An 11,565-nucleotide genomic window follows, 5' to 3' on the forward strand; every position below is an offset into this window, starting at 1 on the left:
CTCATATGACTCTCCTGGCTCTTGTGTGTGGCAAGAGACGAACCACCCCACCAGTGTTTGTGTTAACAGGGGTGAAATTCACACCAGGCATGTGCGAGTTATGCAAATGCCATTAAGAAGTGTTTGACACTTCACAGTTTTTTGGCGATCAGCAGCTGTGATAAACCAAAGATATCAAAACTGCCATGTGGCTAAAATACTTAAGATAATTTAAAAAAATTCATAGAAAACAACTGTAGGGATTTTAAAGCATATCTGATTAGAACAAATGATATAAGGTGAGTACAAATACATATTCTCAAAAGTCTTAAATATATATATATATATATATATATATATATATATATATATATATATATATATATGCAATATATTTTTTTAAAAATCAAATCGAACAAATCCCTGTCTTCTCAAATTTGCTGTGACATACTACTTATCCACTCAGTCTTGACTCGTCATTATATGCAACACATGTAACAGGCAGTGACCTCTGCCCCTTCCTTAAACAGTTCAGATTGGAAATGTACTGTAGTCATTAAAATCAACCTGATGCTACGAGAATTTGTCTTATGTCATCTGCTGATTAATCCAGTGCTTTACAATCAGAGCTGCGGCCTGGCAGTCGGTGCACATGCTCCAGAAACGTTGAGCGGTGGCGCACATGCGGGAGATGTTAGTTTGATTACTGCTCGTGTCACGTACTGATTTGCCCTCTCTCTCTGCATCATTTCCAGTCTCTCTGGACAAAAAAGGTGTAAAAAAGCCCAATAAAAATCATGTACTTTACAGAAGAAGAAATTACAGCTCAAATAAGACCAAATTTTAACTCAAGGGCATCGGGTTGATTTCAGATCTATCAAGCCATTTTTTAGTAAGGTAATGGCCTAATCTTGCTCTCTAACTTCATTAAACATGAAAAAGCATTCAGTATCCATTTTACTTCTGTGACATATTGAATAGGATATTCAGTGAACAAAAAAAAACAAAACAAAAAAAAGTAGAAAAAGTCTTGATTTTAACCATTTAGACCGAATTGTGCACAATAAGACTAGGAACATTTTGTAAGAAAGTAAATAGGGTCAGTTTTGATTTGTGAAGAGGAAAGACTTTGTGGGTGGGATGAAAAATCAGCAGATGTTTTGCCCTGTACAATCGAGAGCCCCTGACTTGGATATGTCAGCCATGGCAAAACAAATAAAAATTAAGGAATTATACCCATAAATCCAGTTTGTTCAGGCAGTAAATATTGCAGCTGTCATTTCTCACCCTGTCGCAGCTGATGCATTGCTTTAAATAAGCACACACAACACGTTGTCGCTGACAAGCCGCATTTGAGCCAAACGACCAGGTGAACCATGTCAGAGTATGAGACACTTGAGGGATGTTTGTATTGAGCACATCAGCACTGGAGTAAAGACTAATGACTGCTACCTTAAAGTAATTAACTTAGCTCTGCAACCTCGCTGTTCATCTGAATTAAATTCCTCACTCATTGTGTGTCTCTTTCGCAACATGGCCGACAGCCTCCTGGCTGTCAGGTGTCATTCGCAGACTGATAATAAGATCTTAACGTGGCCTGCAAAAATGTTGTGTCACAGGTCTCAGATCTTAAAAAACGTCTAATCTACACATCTGAATTTAGACGAATGCATGCCAGCTATTGATTTAATCCTAATGAAGAGCTCTGGTGCTCTGCTGACCAGCTGTTACATTTGGAAAGACCTCAGAGTGCTGATCTAGGAACAGTATCTTCTTCTATCTTAAGATTAATCAGTACAATGCCACTGAATAAAAGAAGGTCAAAGATCAGCAGTTGGTGACCAGCATCAAGTCAAGCAGAGCAGAAATCCCGTGGTCTCTTTTGCTTGTGAATCTCAAACATCACGGCTCTATCATCGAAGAATTTCAGTTATTACTGTTCTAAAAATTAAGCTCTATTATTACAAACCACAAAATTTTGTTTTGTTTTTGTTTTTTTATTAAATGCAGAAGGAACTTATAATGGTGCCACATTTTCTTTGCCTGCATGCTGTTTTGCAGTGAATTGTGTACAGAAGTTCTACACCATAACACACTTTTCAAGTAACCGAAAAATGTGTTTCATGTGGTATTATTACACTGTAAAAAGTAGTAACCTTCAATTGTTGTCTTAAGGAGCTATTTCTACCTGACTTAATCTTTAAAATTTGTTTTGTTGGTTTACCTAATGTATTAAGGTTGATTTAGTGATGTTAAATACTAATTTAGATGTGACCACATGAAGCAAATTTTTTTAGGTTTACATTTCTTTCAGTGTATTTAATATGATTGAATGAACTTGACTATATTGGGTTTGACTATATAATTTTAAGGATCAGATCAGGTAAAAAATGGTTCCTTAAGTTAACAATTGTACAATTTCACTTTTAAAAGAGCACTGACTATTAATATTTTGTTTCTTCAGGTTTTGATCGCTTTAATATCCTTCACCTTAACAATCACGCTTTTTGAAATCACTCAGTTGATCAGGTTGATGTAAAACATTCATTCTGATACACATACTCAGTGTTTGTGCTGAATCAGCACCTGGTCCAGTTTCCTAACATGTGAAGAGATCATTTAAAGCAACATTATCTGTGGCAGGAGGTCAGAAGATCCGGGAATACAAAGCTTCAGATTAAACTCTCATTATTTCTACAACTGACCTGATAAACTGTCACATGAACCACACAAGATAAGTCTGACCTGTGACCTCGGAATGTTTTCAACATATCACTTCCTGTTGACTCCAGATTAGATTAGTTAGCTGAAGAGGATTAGCGGAATCTGCAGGAAATGTTTTAACTATTATTCTATTTCAACATTTTATGATAAGAATGTACACTACCAGTCCAAAGTTCTATGACATTAAAACCTAAAGGTTTATACTTAAATGCTAGAAATTAGCTTTGTAGAAGTTGTGCATACATATGAATTTCTTTACAAAAATTTTCTTTTTTTTATTTTTTTTTTTAATGGATGATTTGATCCGGATAGTGAAAGAAAAAGCAGCCAACATTTTAAAACTACAGTTTAAAAAGCACCCTAGGATGAAGTTAAAGTTAGCTGAGAGAATGCCCAAAGAGTGCAGAGCTGTAATGTAAAATATAAATATAATAAAAAGAGAATATAAAATATAAAATAGTTTTCATTTGTTTTCCAATGTTGGTCACTACATAATTCCCATATTTCTATTTGTATTGTTATTTAATAGTTTGATGATTTTACTACTATCCTATTATTATATGTTGAAAATAGTAATAATAAAGAACGAGTAGATGTGTCCAAACTTTTGAAGGGTAATGTACATGATTCAAAATGTTCAGAAAGGAATTTATCATAATAATTATTTTTACTATTATTATCAATTGATCATACATTTAAATGGTAAAAAAAAAAGTGAATGTAAACTAAATAAAAATACATTCATATAAATAACACATGCAACTTCAAAGATTTGTAAGTTTATAACCTTGGAAATTTCAACTGTTTCTTAAAGCTACAGAAAAGAAAACTAAGCTGCAGCCCAGCATCTCTCTTCAGCATACCCAAATAACAGTTGTCACTCCTTGAAAATGGGCCTTTCAAGCGTGCCTCTGTAAGCCAGCCGAGACACTACCCCTTTGCCTCCAGATGTCTGCAGAGCCTCTCTCTCCCTCTGTTCACACATATACTGTTTAACCTGTACCTAGGTTCCTGCCTTTTCCTCTATGATGGAGAAATTTAATTTATCTTCTTTTTTCTTTTTTTCTTTTTTTTTCTTCTTTTTTTTTTTTTTTTTCTAAATACAAATCCTAGGATAGATAAGTCATGCCCCCTATGTGTACACCAAACTAAATGTGTATGTAGTTCTGAATTTAAAATAAAATGAATCACTCTGTGGGCTTCATTTACATTTAAATAAAAATAAGCTTGCCAGGGTGTGAAGATAAATGCTAAATGGATGTAATACGTGATACCAAAATATTCTTTTAGAAACTGAATCAGCAAATAAAACGTAAGCAAATGCTTAAAATATACTACTACTACTACTAATAATAATAATAATTTGCATTAATAATAATATGTTTATAATATTTTACAACAGCACAATAATAATAATAATAATAATAATAATAATAATAATATGCTGTTATTGATTTTAAAAAATAACCAATTTCTTTTAATTGTCAATTACTTTTTGTTTTGATATATATATATATATATATATATATATATATATATATATATATATATATATATATATATATTCTTTTTTTTTTTTTTTTACAGATTCCAGATATTTAAAAACGAAATCCAACTGATTGCATTTCTGAACACACTCTCAAGTCTCTATTCAGAGTGGTGTGCTGCCCACAGTCTGTTGCTGATTAAAATGGCAGCCTGTGTATAAAGTATGCCATCCCACTGTCACACAAACCTATTGCAAGCAGAAAGAAACGCTTTGACAAAATGCAGAGAAAGCACCCATGCCTTCCGCTGCTTTCTGATCATAAAATAAAAACCACCATAAAATGCAGGTATTTGACCCACCAAAAGCAGTTAAGCACTTTACATAAAACTCCATGCGAAACAGGGCTCTTTATTCCCCGCAAATTGGATACCGTTTATCAGCACAGCACGACCCCCTGTAAACACAACTGAATGAATAACAGGGGAAGAAACAATCTGATTTGAGATTCTTGCACAACTGGAACTATTTTTGATTTTATTTACTTAGTAACCACAGTACAAGGCCTATATGCTGCATACTTTCTCTAAAGCGACGTCAGCACTGACCAAGCGACGCATATATGCTGAAGTGGTCCCTTCTTTCTCTCAAGTCTTCAAGCAATATATATATATATATATATATATATATATATATATATATATATATATATTATTTATTTATTTATTTATTTATTTATTTATTTTTTTTTTTTTTACGTTGTTTAACTAATGTGTTCTGTATAGCCTACTTGGAAATGATAGTGGCAGGCTACATGCACAGACTGACGGATTTGTTGTTTAGTGAGTCCGATTATTTGATTCGGCTGTGCAAACGCTCTGATGTTAAAAGAACAATGGCTGTCAAAGGCATTACACTATTGTACAAAACACACATACACGCACAAAATACCATGCACTCAGGCTCTATAAAAGTGTTTTCACATTTTCAACAAAAGCTTTGGCATGTTCATTATGTAGGTCTCTAGCATGATTTAAGGAGACTTTGTTTTACTTTAAGGCAACACAATGCTCGTAATTTACACATTACCCTACGCAGTACATGAAATGCTCTCCACATGTCTCTGATATTCACCATATGGTGATAATATTTAAATAAGAGTACAGGGCCATAAATCACATTTTCCAGATACCAAGAAAATTTGGAATATTGTTCTCTGAGAACAGAACACAATATATGACCATGTAAATATGGAGCACTAGCAGGTCAAGGACAAAGAATCATCCAAATGCAAAGCTAACACAACTATCTCTCTAACCAAATACATTTGAAATCACATTAATGCAGACACACACAAAAGCAAAGGCTGAATTTCAAAGTAATTCAGATGGTATTTAGAGACAATGTCCGCACTATGTAGACATATAGACGTGCTGGGCTTTCTAAGAGATAAAGTCTCTTAAACACAAAGCTACGCACTGTGTAGGTGTTATGACATCCATTCATCTCTGCGTTACTGGAAATGTAGAAAAACACTATTTTTCCATCCAGAGTGAAAATACCTAAGCAAGTTTTCTAGTGGATCTCACAATCCTGCTCACATTTGGCTCTTTTATTTTCTTTGATGCAGGAAGGGGGGCAGAAAGAAACAGAGCCAAAAAAAATATTCCTTTGAAATGAAAGGGATGGGATAGTGTTTTCACACACAAACACAAAGACGGGGAGAAATGGACTACAAGCACGGGTCCCCTCTCACCCCTCCTGTTCTCTGGGCCTGGGCTGAAGCTAATAGAGCACAGGGCTCAAATAGAGCCCAGGCCACTTTGAAATGCTAATGGAGCGGCTTCAAACAGAGTCCATTCACACTTATACAAATTCCAAAAAAAAAAATTTGGCTAGAGAGTGTCTATTTAAAACACGAATGTTGACATGCAAGAATCCAAACCATAAACCACACACCATATGGTAAAACTCCACATCTGCATATGGAAAGTCCTAATTCAGAGAAATTCCTGTGCACTTTAAAACTATATTGGGTACTTTTAATATTTTGTAGGTTTATGAGACCAAATGTAAGTCTATTTTTTCATATTATGTATATAGTGCAAGATATCTCTTAAAGCCATGTTTCCGTTGTTACGTCCATTGCTGTTTAATAGCGTTAAGAAAAACTTTAATTTACTAGATTAACCTTAATCGTAACCCCAAACCCATCTCTAGGTCCACACTGTCCTGAAAACTATCAGGCAAGACTTATATTCAGTCGACATAGTGTATTTTGCAGTTCAGTTTTTTGAGTCTCTCATGTCATGCACTGAATTTCAAACAACACCAAACTCATGCACCGAGTCTTATTAATGCACTGGAGCAACATTTAAATAAATCCAAATGCGATTTACTTAGTATTTTGGTCAAGTTTACATTATAGTGTCCTTTTACATGTATTATATCTTATTATAGTAAATTAGTATAGAAAAAACAACAATTATAATGTAATTACCGGCTCCACAGACAATTACACATTAATTACATTATTATTACTTATGTTATTACAATGTAACATGCACACTAATGCAAATTATGCCCATTTATTTTTTTCTCTGTACTCGAGCAGGATGGTTGTTTCAGACCAGGTCACTGTGTTTGAGCAGAGAAGTGCCACCTACCACATTCTGCACATCTCAGTGTTGGCACGGGAAGCCCGGGTGCAGATTAATTATGAACATGGGGTTAAAAGGATCTAATTTTACAGCGGCTGCTCACAAGTGTCCAACACTAGATTTAGAGAAAGTCTTTTTCAGACATTTAAACTGCATTGGGTTCTTTCAGTCCCCTAGTTAGCACTCCATCACTGCTGTGTGTGCACCCCGAACCATTCGTTTCACATTAATCATCCTGAGGAGTTAAAAACGAGCAAAAAGAGCCCGAAATTGCATTTAATTATAGACACAAGACCTCACTTTAACAACCAACGTCAAGCTTTAGCAAGTTCAACAGTTGATGTAGGTCACCCCACACTTGTTATAGGAAGCAAATGGCAAGGACAATAAATTAAAATGTGCACACTTCACCAACACCTTTAAAGAATTTCCATTGGAATTAAATATCTCTATGGGATTTATTTGAAGACCCCTTGATCTATCCCATTCCCACATTAGTTTCCATGCAAAGGGAGAAAGGAAGATATACAAAAAAATGTATATACATATATATATATGTAGAGCGAGAGAGAGAGAGAGAGAGAGAGAGAGAGAGAGAGAGAGAGAGAGAGAGAGAGAGAAATGGCAGCCGACCAAATCAATCCACATCTGGTTGTGTTTTGATTAACCATTTCTCAATTAGCCATGGTCCCACTTTCAATCATTTTAATTACTCTGAACAGAGCAGTTTTGTTCTTTTAGACTCATTTAACTGGAATCCAACTCTTTCATACAAACTATTTTTGTGACCAATTATTTAGTTATGACATGGAAAATAAAATATGCTCAATCATTGCAGTTTATCATAGATATCTTGATCTTACAGCATGACTGAAATCACTGATCATGTTTTCCTCGTTCATCTTTTTTTGCGCGAAAAGTTTGAGAGTAACCAACCCAACCAAAGTTAATAGTCACCCACTTTAGAGCAACAGGATTTACGAGTAATAAGCGCCTTATGGTCGTATACAAAAAGGCTCTTACCTTTTGTGGGAGAAAGGATAAGGCTGAATAAAAATCAGATGAAAAGTTTATTAATCAGTTGAGGCAATTATAAGAAGGTCTTATAATAAGAGCGGCGCGTCTCAGCGCACATCGCACACATGCTCCGCTCATTTGGGACGCATCTGAGCCTTTATGTGAGTCTGAGAGCTCACATTCCCGCAGACGAGCGCTCGTTCACTCCTGCGCTCCCCGGCGCCGGGATGAAGGGATGCGGGGAAAGAGAGAGTGTCCGTCCTGCTGGAGCAGAAAGAGAGGACGCGGACCTGTGCGCTGAGCGACTAAGAGAAAAGGACCAAAATTAATGCAAGAAAAAATAAATAAACAAAAGCAGTCCTCTTTATTTATTTCAGTCCTTTTCCCGTTCTCCGTGTTTGTTGCGGTGAGTCCCGATCCAGCCGGAGAGAGAGCGGCCCGCGGCTGACGGATTTTTCTCTGTGCGAGCTGAGCTGAGCTGTGAGCGAGTGACTGCGTTCAAAGCCTGGAGCTGGATTCCTGGATCACACGGATCCGGAGAGAAATTAATCTCAGAGCTAAAACATATTATCATGTACAGCGTGAGTACAACTTAAGCATAGACTGTTGTGGAAGACGATTACGCAGAGCTGAGGAGGAATTTGAAGCAGATTATTTATTTAGTATATACCAATTTTGGCCATTTTCCATTGGATTTGAACTGCTGCATGCATCTCATCGGGGTACACTTTGGAGACAGAATCCCTCATGCTGTGGGCAGGCCGGGCAGCTCAGCCAATGACTGCAGATGTTTTCACACTGTAATTCTAGCTTGCATCAAAAAGAAAAGGCAGAAGAGTGCAGATTTTCTTTTTTTTTTTTCTCTCTCTCTCAACTTGGCCTCAATCAGAAAGAGTGACTGTTGCCGTGGTTCAGTAGGGAGATTGGAGCGATAACACACCGAACAAAGGCAACAGAGGCATCTCACACACACATCCCGTTTTCAACTTGAACACACTCATTATTTAACCCAAAGTTGACCGTCATCACAGTCAATGACCCTGAAATACAATGTGCATCCTAGAACGGTTAAAGAATGAGTTGAAAAGCATGTGCAAGGAGAAACATGCAGTTGGAACTCTTTGCCTAGGATATGATCAGCGGGACACACACACACACACACACACACACACACACCAACACAAAATCCCCCCACTCCACACCTGGCTTTAATAAAGCATGTGAGAGATATTTCAGTCAAATACAGCAGCACTAAGGGTACATTTCTCAATTTCACTCATACAGTTTACAGCAGGTGAAGTTCACAACATAAGAGCGCACGCTTATATTTTCATATGCATAACTTTGCATAGTAATAGATCCATTTTTGGGGACAAAAGAGAAAACAGATGTGGTAAAGGTCATTCTGATATTTTTCTGATGTTTATGCATTAGTTTTGCTGAAGTAAAACCACATGTTTGTTGCTTTCTTGCAGTCAGTGGGTTGTAGCAAAACCACATTCACAAATGCACATTCAAACACAGATATACACACACAAAACTGATTTTATCTACGTAATTATGCTAGTCTATTGGGTTAACCAAAGCACATGTAATATTTGTATTTTTTGGTATAAATATTATATGTATTACAGTGTAGAACAAAATAATATAGAAAAACAAACTTGCAATGCATTAATACAACCTAGACAGAGCTGCTGTCTTATAAACAATATATAATTTTGTAATCAGTTATAAGAGAGAACATCTGGTCAATTTTCCTTACTGTAAATCATAAAAATTATTATCATAAAAGTTCTTATTTAACACGTCATGCTTATTTGGATTTTAAAGAAATAGACATGTTAAATGTGCACCCAACAGGGGCAGGTGTTTGTTTGTTTTTACATCAGTATGGATTTAGCAGAAATTCTGGGTATTCTAATAGCCCCTCTACCTTGTGTTTGTGATGTTTTATTTACATTGGTCTGTGCGTTTGTGTATTTTTTATTTCTTCAAACACTTTTATATATATATATTATATTTTGTGGTTTGTACATTTTTATATATGAGAAACAGACGTTTCTTCCTCTGGCTGATTTTACTGCAGAAAACATGAGGGTTGCTGGTGTACATTGTCTGTCAGTCAGAGTATTGTGCTGCTTTTGACATTCTCAACAGCAGCAGGAAGCAGCTACTCTTCACTCACAGGACTTCACACATCTCCAAATCACTTTCTGTTAAACTTCAACTTGCTCAATTATTTATGAATTTATTCATCCTTTTATTTTTATTTTTTGTAGAAAGTCTCGATACCAACATGACAGAAATATAAATAGGCACCCAGATACAGTGGTGGTTAAGAAGATCTGTAGAAATAAAACCTTTCTTTTAAACTAGTGGAAGGCTAAAACCTGTGTCTGTCTGTGTGAGAGTGTTGCATGTTTAATGTCTATCTATAAATATAGTTATATAGTTATATAGAAGTACGTAGTTGGGTTATTTTCTATCGCTACTTAAAATACTGCATAACAATATTTGTACTGCATGTGCAATATTGTGTTGTCTGGATGTAACAACTACAAAACAGCAATACTGTTGAAAAAGAATCCATTACCTAAAAAAAATTAATAAAATAAATAATAATTTGTTGTTTTGTCTATTCACAAAATCCCCCCTATGGAGAGAAAAGGGGTGTTATTTGTTAGTCTTTTTTAGTTGCCGTTGTTTAAGAGCATTCCATATTTTTGAAATGTCAAGAGTGAAAGTTACATAAATAAAATTAAAGATAAGAAATTTTTTTTTTTTTTTTTTTTTTTTTTTGCTTAAAGGAATATTCCGGGTTCCATACAAGTTACGCTCAGTCGACAGCATTTGTGGCATAATGTTTATTACCACAAAGAAATAATTTCAACTCACTCCTTTTCTTAAAAAAAAAAAAAAAAAGCAAAAATGGAGGTTACAATGAGGAACTTACAATGGAAGTGAATGGAGCCAGTTTTTGGAAAGGCAGAAATGTGAAGCTTACAATTTTATAAAAGCACTTTAATTAATAATTCTGTTAAAACTCATGTATTATTTGAGCTGTAAAGTTGTTTAAATCATAATGTTTACAGTCGTTTTAGGGTTTTAGGGTTTGTTGCGATTACATTGTCAAGGCAATGAAGTTGTAAAATTGGCTATAATTTTACACAGATAAGATTAGTAAGCGATTTTATCACACTAAAATCATATTAACATGCATATTGCTTACGTTTTGTGGTTGTACTTTTGAAAAAGTGAGTATTTTAACGTTTACGAATTGGTCCCATTCACTTCCATTGTAATTTTTTGTGGTAATCAATATTATGCTACAAATGCTGTTGATTGATCTTAACTTTAATTGAACCCGGAATAATCCTTTAAGTCTCCTGCTATTGCTATTTTTTTATTTATTTATTTATTTTTTTACTGAGAAAAAGACCCCAGTTTTCGCACGTGTCTTCTTAGAGTTTCATAGCAATCTCAACCATGTCTAAAACTGTGCTCAGATTAGCCAAAAAGGTTAAATCTGCAAGTCAGATATTTCAATATGAACTCAAACATTTCTCATCAAACTATATTAAGTCCAAATGATCTTATAGCTATGCTATTCACATGAATTGTATATCTATACACGCTTACTGCATAGTAATACATACTACATATATACATAAACAATTGCCGCATTTGTGTCAATTG

General features: G+C 35.1%; 1 protein-coding gene across 11 annotated transcripts in view; it reads right to left on the reverse strand.

Annotated features, from left to right (window-relative positions):
• Positions 1-8,457, reverse strand: part of adgrl2a (adhesion G protein-coupled receptor L2a) — a 180,722-nt gene extending 172,265 nt beyond the window's left edge. For all 11 annotated transcript variants that reach the window (XM_051673249.1, XM_051673247.1, XM_051673248.1 and 8 more), the window contains exon 1: positions 7,873-8,457. The gene's annotated coding sequence lies outside the window, so the exon portion shown is untranslated. The remainder of the gene's footprint in view (positions 1-7,872) is intronic.
• Positions 8,458-11,565: the final 3,108 nt, after the last annotated feature.

The sequence above is a fragment of the Myxocyprinus asiaticus genome, chromosome 35 (assembly GCF_019703515.2).
Source record: "Myxocyprinus asiaticus isolate MX2 ecotype Aquarium Trade chromosome 35, UBuf_Myxa_2, whole genome shotgun sequence".
Classification (NCBI taxonomy): Eukaryota; Metazoa; Chordata; class Actinopteri; order Cypriniformes; family Catostomidae; genus Myxocyprinus; species Myxocyprinus asiaticus.